The sequence below is a fragment of the Dasypus novemcinctus genome, chromosome 12 (genome assembly GCF_030445035.2).
Source record: "Dasypus novemcinctus isolate mDasNov1 chromosome 12, mDasNov1.1.hap2, whole genome shotgun sequence".
In the NCBI taxonomy this organism is placed as follows: Eukaryota; Metazoa; Chordata; class Mammalia; order Cingulata; family Dasypodidae; genus Dasypus; species Dasypus novemcinctus.
In genome coordinates, this window is record NC_080684.1 from 19474584 (window position 1) to 19491219 (window position 16636).

The 16636-nt window shown below is 38.2% G+C and overlaps 2 pseudogenes; one reads left to right on the plus strand and one right to left on the minus strand.

The window, feature by feature from the left end:
• The first annotated feature begins 2320 nt into the window (after positions 1-2320).
• On the plus strand, positions 2321-3580 carry LOC131280732 (AP-1 complex subunit sigma-2 pseudogene; annotated as a pseudogene).
• A 2855-nt stretch (positions 3581-6435) lies between these two features.
• Positions 6436-7009, minus strand: LOC131280680 (olfactory receptor 8S1-like; annotated as a pseudogene).
• Positions 7010-16636: the final 9627 nt, after the last annotated feature.

Sequence of the window (16636 nt, forward strand, 5' to 3'; positions counted from 1 at the left end):
GGGTACTCATTTGGGGTAAAAGCTTACATTCCAAGGCCATAAAAGGCACTTTCTTACCAAAGTCCACTTCCAATGTTGAAGCAAAAGGATGGATGATCTCTGCTTGGTCCTTGCCTTCCTGTCCAGCATTCTCTCTCAGACTCAACTGTTCCTGATTTCAAGTGCAAGCTGGCATAGGGCTTGTCTCTTTCTGGGACTCCTTCATCAGTTGTTTTTTCTGCTCTCTTCCCAAGTCTAGCTGTGAGCTATCAGACATACAGCAGGGCTGGTCTCCTCTTGAGATGCTCTGTGGGCTCAGCCTCTGGGGGACTTAGTGCTTAAGGAATCTCTTCTCTCATAGTGCAGACTCAAAAATATGTCAGCTTCCTTTATTTCCCTCTATCTGTCTACGTGAGTCCCTTTATATCAGTCCCAAGAGGTTGGGGCCTCACTGGGTAGTCCAATAATAAGCCCTAAATCAATCTTATCAAATAATCTAATCAAAGCCCCTTCAGCTGAGTTTAATGTAATCAGAGGGTATCACACCCAGAGGAATAGATTAGTTTATAAACATAATCTCTCTCTTCTGGGGATTCATAAAATAAACTTAAACTGCCACACTCACTAACCCCTTACTAGACACTACGATCATTTCTTTGCTTGGAGAACTTTCAGAAGCTTTACCTGAGGTATCTACCTTGTAAGACATTACCTACCCTCTCTCATCTCTCCCTACGGCTTCTAGACCAAAAGCTTGGAAAGTACTGCCCTGCTACAGGAGGAAGCAATTATTTACCAAAGCACCTGCAGGCCTAGAGTATATATACCAGCAAGAATTGAGAGAATATGCTCGAGAAAGGATCTTTTTCATTTAGCTTTGTTTTCTTTTTATTGATTTATAAAATATATAATAAAGTGAGGAAAGTGCACTCATCTTAATGGTACAGCTCCATGAACTTATGCATATTTGTACACCTGTGTAATTGCAACACAAGTCAAGAGTATAAACATTTCACAAGCTTATAAATCTTCCTCTCACTATTTCCCAGTTAATCCATTCTATATGGGTAATTTATATGCCTACTTGACTCATCAATTATCACTTATCTTGTTTGAAATTTATATAAATGAAATCAAGTACTATGTAGTCTGGCTTCAATCCTATAATATCTCTAAGAGCCATTTATGTTTTGTCCATAGTATTTTTGGTTGTATAACATGAAATTTTATGACTATATGAAAAATTATTTTTTCTCCAGTTGATGAATATTTAGGCTATTTACTGTATTTGGTTATATGTATAAAAGTCTCATGAACATTTTAGTAGTATTTTTCATACCTAAATATACTCATCACTCTTTGGTGTACACATAGGAATGTCTTTTTCGGGTCATGGAGATGATATATCGCTTTGATTTAGTAAATACTGCAAAAAGTTTCCTGTTGTGATGGAATGAATTCACCTTGTCACTGGCAATGGATATGAGTCCAGTTATTCCACCTTCTCATCAATACTTGAATACTTTCAGTATTTTCAATTTTAGTATTTAGAATGATGTCTTTTACACAAAATTCAGAACAGGCTAAACCAATGCTTCCTCTGCCTCTAGCTTTGTTTGGTGTTCTGTAAGATCCTGATGCCTAGAGTTGGAGCAATAGGGACAAGCCTGAAGATGAAATGCAGTAATAGAGGGTGGCATAGCAGATGGGTGGAAAGAATCACAATAACAGATAATTTTATTGAGATACTGAGCCAACCGTGGAATGATTTATCTGCAGACCTCTTATTAAGTCAATGATAAATATTCTTATGGTATATGTTAATTTTAGTCACATTCTTGTTATTTGAAGATGAAAGCATGTCTTGTGAATATATCCTCTATTAATTTAGGTGTCTTTACAGTTATTTCATTCAATTTTGTTGTTTTGTTCATATGGGTTCTAAGTACTTACTATAATTTTAATCCTGAGAATTTTATTGATCTTGTTATAGTGAATGGATTCTTTTCTATATGATGCATATTTATTGTTTGCGCAACAGTAGTTGTTGATACGTAGAAGCTACTGAATGTATGACTATATTCACATTTTCACATCATTAAATTCTCTTGGAATACTACTAAGTTATAATTTCTAATATAAAATCATAGGTTTCTTGATGTAGATAATATTTCAGTTATAAATATTATAGTTTCCCCCTACTAAATTTAAATCTCATATTTTATCATAGCATTTTGCCTTGAGGAGAATTTTACAATTCTGTTAACTACTATGGGTAACAGCAATGTTCTTTTCATGTTATTTATTATAACTGTACTTTCTGCTCCCCGCGCTGAAACGGCTGCTCCTCTTCACCGCGGCGACAGGGGTTTCCCCTTCGCCGCCGCCGCGCAGTTGCCGACCAACCTCCGCCGCGCCCGCGGCCCGCGGCCACGATGCAGTTTATGTTGCTTTTTAGTCGTCAGGGAAAGCTTCGACTGCAGAAATGGTATGTCCCACTGTCAGACAAAGAGAAGAAAAAGATTACCAGGGAACTTGTTCAGACTGTTTTAGCACGTAAACCTAAAATGTGCAGGTTTCTTGAGTGGCAAGATCTGAAGATTGTTTACAAAAGATATGCTAGTCTGTATTTTTGCTGTTCTATTGAGGATCAGGACAATGAATTAATTACCCTGGAAATAATTCATCGTTACGTGGAATTGCTTGACAAGTATTTTGGCAGTGTGTGTGAACTTGATATCGTCTTTAATTTTGAGAAAGCTTATTTTATTTTGGATGAGTTTCTTTTGGGAGGGGAAGTTCAGGAAACATCCAAGAAAAATGTCCTCAAGGCAATTGAGCAGGCAGATCTCCTGCAGGAGGAAGCTGAAACCCCACGTAGTGTTCTTGAAGAAACTGGACTGACATAACTCTCCTCCCTTGTTGATGACTTCTTGTGGCATTTCACACACTGTAGCTGTTCACTGCCTTCATGTCCATGTTAACTAATGGTGTAAGATGTTTATCAGTATTACTGTGTGCTAAGCTGCTTCATTCAGACCTAAACAAAAATACTAGTTTTTTTTTTTAAGGGAACTTTGGTTAATCAAGTGAGAAATTGCGGGACTTAAATATGAATTAGAATGCTGCAGGAAAGAAAGATACCTTTTCTGGATAGATGAAAGTTTGAATGTTCGTTTCTCTTCATCTAATGTGTATGCATGCAAGTGACACAGTCAGGCAATGTGCATTTATTACATCACTATATTTGACAGAGGAAACTTAAATTATAATGTGAAGCCTGGTTTTATGAAACCAAAGATCAGTGCAATATTTCAGTATAAATAAAAATAAAGGGAATTGACATGTTAAATAATGAATGAAAATTTAACTCTTATGTTGAGACTTTCTAAAACAGATTTATACCAAAGATGCCTGTTGGAAGCTATATACCTTAAAACAAAAAGGGAATAGAGATTTAAAATGACTTAATTAGAATGATGCGGTTTTACACAAAAAATTGTTTCTTAGGCATTCTGAACCTGTGACAAGGAACATAGGATCGGCTCTTTCATAATGAGCACTTTTTTTTTAAGGCCAAGGTATGTTTGACTGCTGAGATGAATCCTTGTGGTTGTAGTCATTTAGTCACTTAGTTGCATTGTCTTTTTTTTTTTGTCTTTATTTTTTTAATATTACATTCAAAAAATATGAGGTCCCCATATACCCCCCAACCCCCTCACCCCAATCCTCCCCCCATAGCGGCAATCTCCTCCATCATTGTGAGACATTCATTGCATTTGGTGAGTACGTCTCTGGGTACCGCTGCACCTCATGGTCGGTGGTCCACATCATAGCCCACACTCTCCCACAGTCCACCCAGTAGGCCATGGGAGGACATAACAATGTCCGGTGACTGTTCCTGCAGCACCACCCAGGACAACTCCGGGTCCTAAGGGGGCCTCCACATCTCATTTCTTCCTCCCATTCCCTACCCCCAGTAGCCACCATGGCCACTTTCTCCACACCAATGCCACATTTTCTTCGATTACTAATCACAATAGTTCATGAATAGAATATCAGTAAGTCCACTCTAATCCATACTCTATTCCTCCATCCTGTGGACCTTGGAATGGTTGTGTCCACTCCACATCTATATCAAGAGGGGGCTTAGATAGTTGCATTGTCTTGATGCCCCATATAAAGTGGAAATGTTGATTTATCAGGACTTCTTCCTAACAGTATCTTAACAGAAAATGCGTGGGTCTTTTCACAAAGCATTGCATAAATCATTGTTTAAAGCACCAGTTTTCCTTCTAGGGTGCTTGTGAAAGCCAAATTTATTTTTGCTTCCCTGTTATTTAGAAGGGAAGCAAACTTTATGGTGTCTTCCTTCCCTTCTTTGGTACTGCCTGGCTATCAGAAATCCTAGAGAAATTAAAAGACGCCTTTCATAGAAAAATGAGAGTTGAATGAGGTAAAATGGCATTTAGTGGGCCCTATATTTTTAGAAGCTATATGTATAATTGTTTCAGTATCACTTTTATACATACTCATACGTATTTAGACATGTCTTCACGGTTTACTCTTTCACTTGTATATGCTGGGCTGGATTAAGCTTTGTTGTAATCGCAACCAATATTTAGGCTACATGATCATTGTCTTAGCACATCACCAGTTAGTAATAAATGTTTAATGTACACCACCACAGTATTTTTATGTATCTCTTTCCAAAAGTTTGTCAAACTATGGAGAGCTAGCTGCTTAAGGAAGAATTTTTTTAATTTTTTTTTTTCAGTAAAATGTTGAAAATTCACCTACATTTGAATGTGGTGGTTGTTATAAGCACACATAAGATAAATGGCGGAAGATATAAGGAGTCTTCATGTACTTCAAGTTCATTAAAAAATGGGATTCCATGCTACCAAGAGCTTATCTACACATTTATTTTGTCAATAAATGCCGCTTTTAAAACCTTAAAAAAATAAAAAAAAAATAACTGTACTTTCTCCAATCGGACATTTTATCATGAAGCATAGATTGTACTGTTTAAACTAAAATATTTTTTATTAATAAAGAAAGAATCATATGAATCTTTGTTAGTTAAATATTTCAGGTAGAATGGTTATAGAATTTTATTTTATGCCTTTTGAGATTCTATCAGGTGAACATATGATTATTTGACCTATTGATTTGAGGAATCAGGTCAGTAGTAACCAGTTCTTGGTCATGAAATATTCTTTCAGCATACATTTAGAACCAATGGATTAATACATTATTTATAATTGTGGCCTAAATATTCATTAAAGACAGATGATATTTTAGATTTTGAATGAGAGTTACTTTAGCTTTTTGATTGCATTGACAGTTTTCCAACTTTATACTTTGGAAAAATGCATATAACATTGAAGTTTGGAAAGATTCATCTGAAACTAGCAGAGCCTGTGGTCCTTTGCAAACTACTTGTTTGAAAATTTTCTTGTTTGTTTTACATGAAGCAGCTCATTTTTCTTTTTTTGAGTTATATAATCCTTGAAAATTCAACCTAATACTGTTTTAAATTTATTAGAATGAATCCTAGCATTTCTTGTAATTTTTCTTCTTTGTATCAGTGGTGTGCTAGTGACTTTTTCCTTTATTTCTTGAACATTTTCTACAGATTTATGTCAAACTTTGGGGATTTTTAAAATAACTGTAACCCAGATTTTTTTCTTCATTTTGCTTTTTGTAATTTCACTAATTTGTGCTTTTATTCAATTATTTTATCTTCATTTTCTTACATTAGTTTTTATCATTTTTCTAAATTATAGATTTGAGCTCAGGCAATTTTAATTTTTTTTTGTTTATTAGAGAATGCATTTTAGGATAAAATTTTTCTGCTGTCTTCCACAATGGCATTATTATGTCATTTTAGCATGTAGTTTTCTCATTTGCATAATATTCCACAGGTAGTCCAGCTTTTTTTTGTTAACAAAGCATTTTTATCTTTTTAGTAAAGTTTTCTTTAAAAAATTACATGCAGGACATGGATGTAGCTGAAGTGATTGAGCTCTTGTCTACCACATGAGAAGTCCCCAGATTCGGTTCCTGGTGCTTCCTGGAGAAGACTAGCAAGGCAGTGAGATGGTGTGATGGACAGGAAAGGTGAGCTGATGCAACATCTCTTTCCCATGTGGGGGGTTCCCAATTCAGTACATGGTGCCTGTAAAAGAAGACAAGCAGATACAGAAATCACACAGAAAATGGAAACATAGAGCAGACAGGAAGCACAGTCAACGAGGGGATAGTTATTCCTTTCCAGAGCCCTTCACAATTAGATTCTGGATTTGATGACATCATCATCTTCTCATCTTATTTTTCCCCTAACTCTTTTGTTGTCTTATTGATCTACTTTGTAGAAGAGCAGGTGTGGTCAAAAGAGAAGATAAAAAAAAAAATCTCTACAATTTTACTGAGTAACTGTGCCTTTTACACTACCTAAAATATCAGATACTTCCCCAATGTCCTTTTCACAGCTGTCTTAACCTCCTTGTTCTTTAGGCTGTAGATGAGTGGATTCAGAAAGGGTGTGACCACACTATACTGCAAGGATAGGAGCAAATCCAAGGAAGAACCAGAGCGGAACAAGAGATAGCAAAGGAAACCTGAGCCAAAGAACATGATCATTGTGATGAGGTGGGAGGAGCAGGTGGAGAAGGCCTTGCTTCTGCCTGTGGCAGAGCTGATGCTAAGGATTGTGGCGATAATACGAGCATAGGAGAAGAATATGGGGAGGAAGTTTCTGAGTCCATGCAGTAACCTGCAGATGAGCAGGATATTGCTACTGAAAGATTTATCAGAGCAAGGGAAAAAGAGCAGGCAGCTCGAAGGTATAGTGGTGTATAGTTTGGTTCTCACAGAAGTCCAGATTAATAGCCAACAACACAATAAAGAGTGCATTGAGAGAGGGCAGGCCCCACGAGACCAACACCAGCCTCAGACAGAGCTGGTTGCTCATCTCCTGGCCATAGAGCAATGGGTGGCAGATGGCAGCATAGCGGTCATAAGCCATAACCGAGAGGAGACAAGCTTCTGTCCCTGAACTGAAAAAGGCAAAGAACACCTGAGCAAAGCAGCCTTCTACTGAAATTGATTTCTCTCAGACAGGAGGTCCAGCACCTTGGGCAGCATAACGGAAGAGAAGCAGAGGTCCAGGAATCATAGATTACTCAAGAAGAAGTACATGGGGTTGTGGAGGTGAGAATCAGTCCTCATCACCAACGGCACCATCAGGTTCCCCATCAAGGTCAGGAGGTAAATCACCAGGAAGAGCACAAAGAGCAGGGTCTCGATGTAGGGGTCAGCAGACAGCCCAAGGAGCATGAACCCCGTGATGGTGCTGTGGTTCCTCAAGGTCATTTATAGAAGATATTTTCTTAGACTAAAATAGGAAGAGGAATGAGTTCTCCTTGATTGTTTCTATGTCCTTCAGGGCATCGGTACTTCTCACACATCCCTCCTTGCTCTGCCTGGACTCCTTGCTCAGCCATCTCAAAGACACCCTCACTACATCTCAATAAGCTTTGTTTATCCTTTTTTGCTAATTGCCAATCTTAGGTCAGTCTTCAGGTACTTCAGAGGATCCTATTCCTGTTCCACAGGGATTTACTGGATGAAGAATATTGCTGGCTCACTTTCACATTCATGCTGTTTACATTCACTGCACTCTCCTATGGTTGTGAAATGTTTTACTCATTATGCTTGGAAAACATTTTGGCATATATCTGCATGAGTTCCAAACTTTTTTCCTCCCTTCAATCCCCAATAATTATTTGCCCATTCAAAATAATCCTTGCCTTCTCATTTCCTAAACAGCATGTTAAATTTTAATAGGATATTTTTGTACATACTTTCTAAATACTAATTCGTATTTATAATAATTCCATGAATTATGTCACCCCTTTTATCTATTTGAAATCTTAAATTAGTGAGATTTTGTAATTTCATATTGACAATAAGTAGAAGAATCAGAAAATAAGTTTGATTCTTTTTTTCTAATTCTCAGCCCAGTGTTTGGGCTTGGTCCACATTTTAAAGACCACTTTTCAATTCTGGTACACAGAATTCTTTCTTATCTGTCCTTAATCTATTTTTTGTACTTGACTGCCGTATTTGTTTCTGTGTCTTAGGTTACGGTTTTCTCCACTTCAAATTTCCTCCTCCTTTTTCCACTGTTCTAATCTATCACAGGCTTTCCAGCCTCATCTCAAGTCCTATTATTTCTTTGTAAAGAGGAGTTTAAATCTGATCTCAATATGAAATCCATCAGCCCCAGCTTGAGTCCATATTATACCCACGTGTAGGTTACCTGTGAGCCTGGATAAACAGGGCAGTGTTCACCTCTGTGTGCCCACAGGACTTTAGCTGAAATCCAGTGATTGTGAAGAATAATCAACTGGAAAAGTTACTTGTGATGATACTACATGGGAAAAAATCATAGACAAAATTAAAACCAAACATTTACTTGAAATGTCTACAAGCAAATAAAATGGTAAATTGGTCTCATTCTCTTCATGGGTTTAGATATTTTCAAATATTTTAAAAGCCTTGAATGTTTTCAAGCTATCTTCCTGATATTTGCTTCTATTCTTGCATTTTCACACAAGAAGGACCAGACCACAGTGTCCAGAGAAGTTTTGAGGTCTAGTGTTAGCAGGTGCAGTGTAGCTTCTCTGGATAACCTTCTTTCCTCTCTCACATTTACATTCTCTGTGGATGAAGGCAGCAGCTTTTTGTATCATGCAATCTTGAGTATATCAGAAAGAAAGGAGCTCATCCTCCCTCAAGCTTGCTAAAGAGCACCTCAAACTGATGCAAGAGTAAAAACAGCCAATTGAACTGTCAATCAACTATGAGGAAAATAATGCTAAACCTTCATTTCACTATTTAGAACTGAAATCATTGGCTTCATTTCATAGTGACATGTGAGTCTCTGATGTGAGATTTACACATGGGTGAGAACAGAAAAAGAATAAAGTGAAAGAAGCAGTAGCTGATTATGATGAAGAGTAAAAGATGTGAAAAGATTTCAGACATGTCTAAGAGAGCTTTGTTTCTACTGGTTGCTCCAAGTTATGTCTAGAATGAAGAAACATATGAAGGATGTGTGTGGAAGGAAACCTGCACAATATGGCTTCAGAGATCCTGGGAGGTAGAAGGCTACTTTAAGACCCTAGATGCATGGGGAGGGATTCTTATCTGGGGAGAAGGCTGTCAACACGGGAAGCAGGAGCAGAGGCCAACTGTAAAATCACCCATGGGAAATTATTCTCAAGTGTCTCTGGCAGGCACCTTTACACTATCTATCTGTCTCAGTGCTAACTGTATCTAAGGGTGATTTACATAAGTGAAATTTTTTCCTGTAGTTCCCTTAAGTGGAGTCTGGGTAAGCCGGGGGGAAAGTAGCTCCAACAGTCCTCTCTAATATCCTCAATTTATTTCAGGCCTCAACTTCCTGCAGTCTTTAAGATCTGAAGCATGAGAGGTTTTATACCCAGGCTCTTTGACGTCCCTGTCCCCAAGTCTTATGCAGAGAGGGAAATAAACCTTTCAGAAAACCTGTCCCAGGAAACTGGGACAAATGCACTATTTGAAGTAAGAGATCCATCAGGGTCCCATCTAGGGAAGTACATCGTCTCTATTTCTATCTCCAGCTCTGAAAAGAGGAAAGGTGTAGGAAGCCCTGGCATGAATGTGATTGTTGAAGTAGAAAGGTGTTGTGTATGGGAGAGAATAGACAGCAGAATTAAAACATATATAGAGACATTTTAAGAAGAAAAATATAAGAGAATCTAAGAAGCTTTTACCATGTTCTGGGTCTTTCTTGGCAGTTACAGCTCTCCAGTGTTCTGGCTTTCTCATCATGGGTAGACACATCATAGGTAAATTCTCCCCGTAAGAGAATTTGTGTCACAGGTGTCTAACTCTCATCATAATACATAGATTTTTCTCCTTGCTGTCAATGAGGGCTAGGCATTAGAATAGTTTAAGATCACTTGAAATGCCTCATAATCAGGTTATCTCCTCAATACTTTTATCTACAGTGGCAGCTATACTGACAGGTCACTATAGGGAAAGACAAGGACAATTTCTCTAAAGAACTTCATATCATGAGCAACTGGCATGCATTTCATCAAATCTTTGTTCAGTACTCTCAGGTCTGGTAACCTGGCAACTCTTCATTTATTTCCTCTATGATTCTGAATACTGTGCAAGAGCGTCAATTAAAGAAAGAACCCTCTAATGGGACCAGTTGGAGGCCATCTGTACTTAGGCAGCCATGGGTTGGCTCTGGCATCCAGGAGAAGTTGGTCCAATGCCCCATATTCCCTAAAGCCTCAACCTGAAGCCAAGCTCTGGACTCACTAATTGCACAGTTGTCAATTAACTTGAAAGGTAAACAGCATGAGGCACAGGGGAGTATTTGAAATGTCTTAATTAAAGCACTTATTGGAAACTTAGAAAAGAAGACTTGCTGTGCAGTGGGGCCCTAAAAAAGAAGGATGAAAAGTGGATTAAAAAAAAATTATTCTGAGAGACAGATAAAGCAGATACAACCCCCAGATATTGGTTCCTTTGAGGGCTAAAGAGACCCATGGGAGTTATGGTCATGGCCGATGGGGTTAACTACCAGGGCAGATGGCCCCTCTTTGGAAATGGTGTTTATATGTGATGAATCTGGACTCAGATGGGATCTCTCTTCATAAGACTTTCATGCTAATGTGCTGGAGGTGCAGTTAGTGTTGGGGTTTAAGATATATTTAGGGGATTTGAATCTCTGGACTGACAATGTGATAGCCAGGTCCTGAGCCTCAACAGACTCCAGCACCTACAATCTGATTTATTGTACTTACCACACTCAGCTAAGATGGAGTTGAAGAAGGACAACCACCACACCATGGAGCCTAGAGTGATTACAACTGAAAGTGGGAGGATTGCATCCAGCATCCATGTGGAATCTGAGCCTCCTCTTGACATAGAGGTGCAATGGACACAACCAATCCAATATCCACATAGAAGAGGTGGCATTGGATTGGGAAAAGTGGACATGGTGGCTGATGGGTATGGGGAAAGGCAGGAAGAGATGAGAGGTGGAGGCATCTTTGGGACATGGAGCTGCCCTGGATGGTGCTTCAAGGGCATTCATCGGACATTGTAAATCCTCACTGGGCCCACTGGATGGAATGGAGGAGAGTATGGGCCATGATGTGGACCATTGACCATGAGGTGCAGAGGTGCCCAAAGATGTACTTACCAAATGCAATGGATGTGTCATGATGATGGGAACGAGTGTTGCTGGGGGGGGGGGGGGGGGGAGAGGTGGGGTGGGGGAGTGGGGTTGAATGGGACAAAATAAAAATAAATAAATAAATAAATAATTATTCTGCTAGAAAGTGGCATTTTCCTTATGGTCCTATGGGGGTGAGAAAGTCATTTGTAAATTCGCAAGGGAGCTAATCTGTAGCACATTATTGTACTCTAGGTTATTTTCCTTTTTCTTTTATTCAGAACATAATTGTCCAACTTATGGATAAAATGGGACCAGATGCTTTTACTATGAGGAAATTATAGGACTTTGTTTTCTATATTCTAAGCATAAAAGAACTAATAAAATTTCTGATCTAAAATCAAGAGTTTTTATTCATTATTTGATATAGGGAAGTGTCATAAACATTTTCATAGAGTTTTCTCATACTTAAACACAGAATACTTGTATCCCTTAATTATGCAGAAGCCAGTACAATTCTACAAATGTTCATTTATTCAACATATCTGCAGGGAGAATTGTGTGCCAGGCACTGAAAAATTTATGAAAGCTTCAAGCCTAAATGAAATGCCTTCTTTCCCATCTTCATCAGTCCTCTCGGTACAAATAATCCTTATGTTTGTGGCATCATCCTTTGAGAGAAGTTAAATTCAATCTTAATTGGTTGCTTAAAAGGTTGCTTAATATCTGATTGCATGTTAGCAAATAAATATCTTAATTCTAGGAAGGAAAGTTTATACCTCGTAATAAAATGCCTCAGTTAGAATGATGAAAGGAGGGATTATCAAGCTTCAAGTCTGAAAGAAATAAAGTAAAAGTAAGAACGTGAGAAAGTGGAATGACAGAAGACAATAACCAGTGAGAAACTTAGTGGTTACCATAGGTTCTAAGAGAGGGTGTATTAGTCAGCTAAAGAGGTGCTGATACAAAATACCAGAAACTGGTTGGTTTTTATAAAGGGTATTTATTTGAGGTAGGAGCTTACAGATACTAGACCATAAAGCATAATTTACTTCCCTCTCCAAAGTCTATTTGGAGCAAGATGGACGACGTCTGCGAGGGTTCAGGCTTCCTGGGTTCCTACTTTTCTGGGACTTGCTTTTCTCTGGGTTCAAGTTTCCTTCTTTCCTGGTGCTGACTTTTCTTTCCTTTGGGTGCTGACTTCCCAGGTCTTCAGCATCAAACTCTAACATCAGAAATTCGCAACTCTGTTCTTCACCATGCCTTTTATCTGTGAGTCCACACCCACCAAGGGGTGGGGATGCAAGGCCCTAAACATAACTCAATCATGCTCAGGTACAGATCAGATTACAAGCATAACCAATATTTCTTTTTGGAATTCATCAATTATATTAAACTGCTACAGAGGGGGAGGGAAGAATAAAAGAAATGGATCATGGGGCACTTTCAGGGCATTGGAATTGTTCTGCATGATCTCGCAATGATGGCTATAGGCCATTTTAAATTTTGTCAAAGCCTATAGAAATGTACAGATATTGAAACATAGCTACCAAACATGGTTTCATTTTGGTTTACATTATCATTTATATTTTAGACTGCACAATTTTTTAAATTTTTAGTTACATTACAGTTTGCATTTTGGTTTACTTTTTAGCCTATAGACTTTTATACATTATTGGTGAAAATATCCTATATCCATATCCATCATTGCACGATCTTCTGGAACACTTCCGTTGCCCCCCAGTTACGCTGCTTCCATCAGTTCTATTCCTCTCTCCCCCTTCCCTCAGTGCCCACAGTTGACAACCAAGCTTCACCACTTGAAGGGCCAGATTCACAGATACTTGCAACAATGCTGAGGGCTAGACACAGTAGACTGTCCTCCCCTTTGGGAGCTGCCAATTCTCTCGATAGACACAATTCCCTATGTTTGAGGACATCAGGCCTCCCCAGGATGGGGTATACCTTCCCACTCATTTTATCAGTCTCAACACAATGATATAACACACTATGAAAGATGAGCAGTCACACACTTCCTACTAGCCTGCCCCTGTGCCAGATGCCCCCTATTAAGCACCTTAAACATGAAATGCGTCCTTGTTATATTTTCTGAAGAGTTTTCTCAACATTATAATTTCAACCACATACCCGATAATCCCCCATCTGTTCATCTGTTCCTCTCAACCCTCCCCCAAATTCCTTGGGCCCTGTGACCCATCCTCCCAACCCTAGCCCCTCTAAGCCTGAAAGCTCCACACAAAAGTATCCCTATGCCCCCGTCTAATCCCTTCCCTGTACAACTACTTAGCTCCACTTTATCTTAGATTTTGCCCATGTAGGCATCAGCTCACACCCTGCCCCCTAATTTCCTATGATCCAGTCTCTAGCTCTCTGAGACAGCTTGGTTTGCTTATTTCATGTCAGAGATGTCATGTATTGCTTCACTCAACATAAGGTCCTCAAAATTCATGAAGGCAAAAACATCAAAAACAAAGTTTTATATTTTCCATTTTTTAATACCTCAATTCATTTTTTACTTTATTTTAGTTTTTTTCTAAATTGGCATGTATTCTATTTTTAAACTTTAAACCTATCATTACTATTTCGTTTTCCTACTAATTGAATTTGGCAATATATTAGGCTTCATTCTTGAAGAACTTTTGGGCCACATAGGGGTTCAGCTATGGCAGGGGAGGAACACTGGTGTGGGGTGTTATTGATGGGGGACACATGGTTAGGAGGGAGTTCTCCAGGGTATACAAAATGTATATACGGTATACAAAAATGTTCAGATATTTGTTGGGTATTTTCATAGCAGTTATATAAACAAACAGCAACTGAGGGCCTGCTGAGTTCCTAGTCAGGGGAGCACTGTCACATTCCCCAATGGAACAGGAGCAATCCCCCAAGTACAAGGGCAAAGACAAGTGAAGAAGGATGGTCCAATGATGGGTCCTCAGTACAGATGACTATGATTATGAGACTGTGTGCCTTGGTTTCTGACTTGTGACACCCTAAGCAGAGAACCCACTGCAACCCACCTGTACTTCTGAACTGTAGAACTGTGAGACAATAAGTGGGTGATGTTTTTATTTATTTATTTATTTATTTCTCTCCCCTCCCCCTCCACCCCAGTTGTCTGTTCTCTGTGTCTATTTGCTGCGTCTTCTTTGTGCATTTCTGTTATTGTCAGTGGCACAGAAATCTGTGTTTCTTTTTACTGCATCATCTTGTTGTGCCAGCTCTGTGTGTGTGTGGGGCCTTTCCTGGGCAGGCTGCACTTTCTTTCACGCTGGGCGGCTCTCCTTGCGGGGCGCACTCCTTGCATGGGGGTCTCCCCTACACGGGGGACACCCCTGCGTGGCAGGGCACTCCTTGCGCGCATCAGTACTGCGCGTGGGCCAGCTCCACACGGGTCAAGGAGGTCCGGGATTTAAACCACGGACCTCCCATGTGGTAGACAGATGCCCTAACCACTGGACCAAGTCCGCCACCCGTGGGTGATGTTTTAAACTCTTAAATTTGTGTTAATTTTTATTCTGGAATAGAAATCTAACACGACATTTTTTATGTAACATTTATATAATCTATCTTTAAAAAATAATTAAAAAATAAGAAGAATCCAAAAAATAAAAAAGAAAGCTAACAGTGTATTTGACTAAAAGGTTAATGTTTTTATTGCATAAAGAACACTATCACATTGTTATGAAAACCATTAAGTGTGCTGTAAATTAGTGGATAAAGTATGTGAACAGATTATTTGTATAATGAATATAACTTTTACGTAATTAGGATAGTATATAATTAGTACAGAAACATGGTAAATAATAAAATTAGTTTAAGAAATGGAAATTGAACTTACAATGATGTGGTTTTTCTTGTGTATCAAATTATTGTGATTAAACATGGCACAACCCAATGCAAGAGAGTGTGGGGTGAAAAAGGCACCAACAAACAATAATGATACTGATGTAAACTGGTATAATGATTTCTGGAAAACGATTTGACAATGGATTTCAATAGCCTTAATGGTGCTAATTCCCTTCGTCTAAGTAACTTAACTTTGGGATTAAACTTAAGTATAGAAAGAGATGTCTGTACCGAAATGTTTAAATTAGTGGCATTTATAATACTGAAACACAGATCTAAACGTTTTTAGAACTTTTACAGGAATTAAAGAATTCTTAAAAGTTAACAGTGAATTGTTAGAAATGGTCAACAACAGGGAAATTTTTAAATAAACTATGATATATGCATTTGAAGGAATAGATAAACTATTGAAAAATTTATATCTTCCATGATTTTGCAAAGTGAAAAAGTTAATTTTTTTGGTGAGTTAAAAATGCTACATACAAATTGAGTATAAAATATGATTGTGTCTATGCATAAGATTCATATTAAAGATTTTTTTCTATACAAGACAAAGCAAAATGCAATAGACCTATAAATAAATGTAAGTTTTCTTTGGTACATAGAACTATTGTTAGGCATTTTCATATACTATAATGTTTAAAAAGTAGAATGCCTAGTAAAATATGTTTGTTGATTATCATTACACAAATTAATAACATGATGCTTTAATATAATGAACATAAAATGAAAAGGAGCTTAAAATATTTTAATTTAAAAAATGTATTTTCAGTGTTACGGTAGGAAAATAAGAATGAAATTTTAGGTAGGTGCTAATTTGCTTCAGAAGTGCATATAACGTAAAAATTTTACAAAGATAAATAAAATAGCAAATACAAAAGACGAGATTACTTAAGAGGGGAAATTTAATGAATCACATATTAAGAACTGTATACTTGATAAAGTAGATATATTGTAAAATCACTTGTTAAAATGTGATTAATGAGGGAATGGTAGATTGGCTGAAAATCCTTGAAATTCTCAAAGTAGACAAAATAATAAAATAAATCTATAATCAAAGAAAATATTGGGAGGACCTGAAATAATACTCTTTTAAATGAAAATCTGAAATTTGACAAATACAGATTTTAACTGACGTCACTTCCTGTCTTTCGGGAAAATTTCTTTTGTACAAATTGTCCTTAGAAGAACTGGCCAGCTCCTCAAAAGCCAGGGGAATTCTGCAGATGACAGTGTGAGGGCACGAGGTACCTGGTGAAACTGAGACACCAAGAGGCAGGAGGAGCGCAAAGAAGGAAGGAGAAAGACAACAAACTTGTCTGGATAATCAAAGTTGCCTGGATATGTTCAAGGTTCCTACAGTCTGATGAAAGAACCCAGGCCCCTTACATCCCAAGTTAAAAAATTCTGTCTCAGAAGTGACCAAAAGGAGACCCTCTGCTCTTGCCTTCACATCTCTTCAGCCATCGGGGCAGCCATGGACTAGTATTGGAGGAGCCACATGTTCAGTGCTGCAGGGGTTGGGTTGAGTTCCCGATTCTT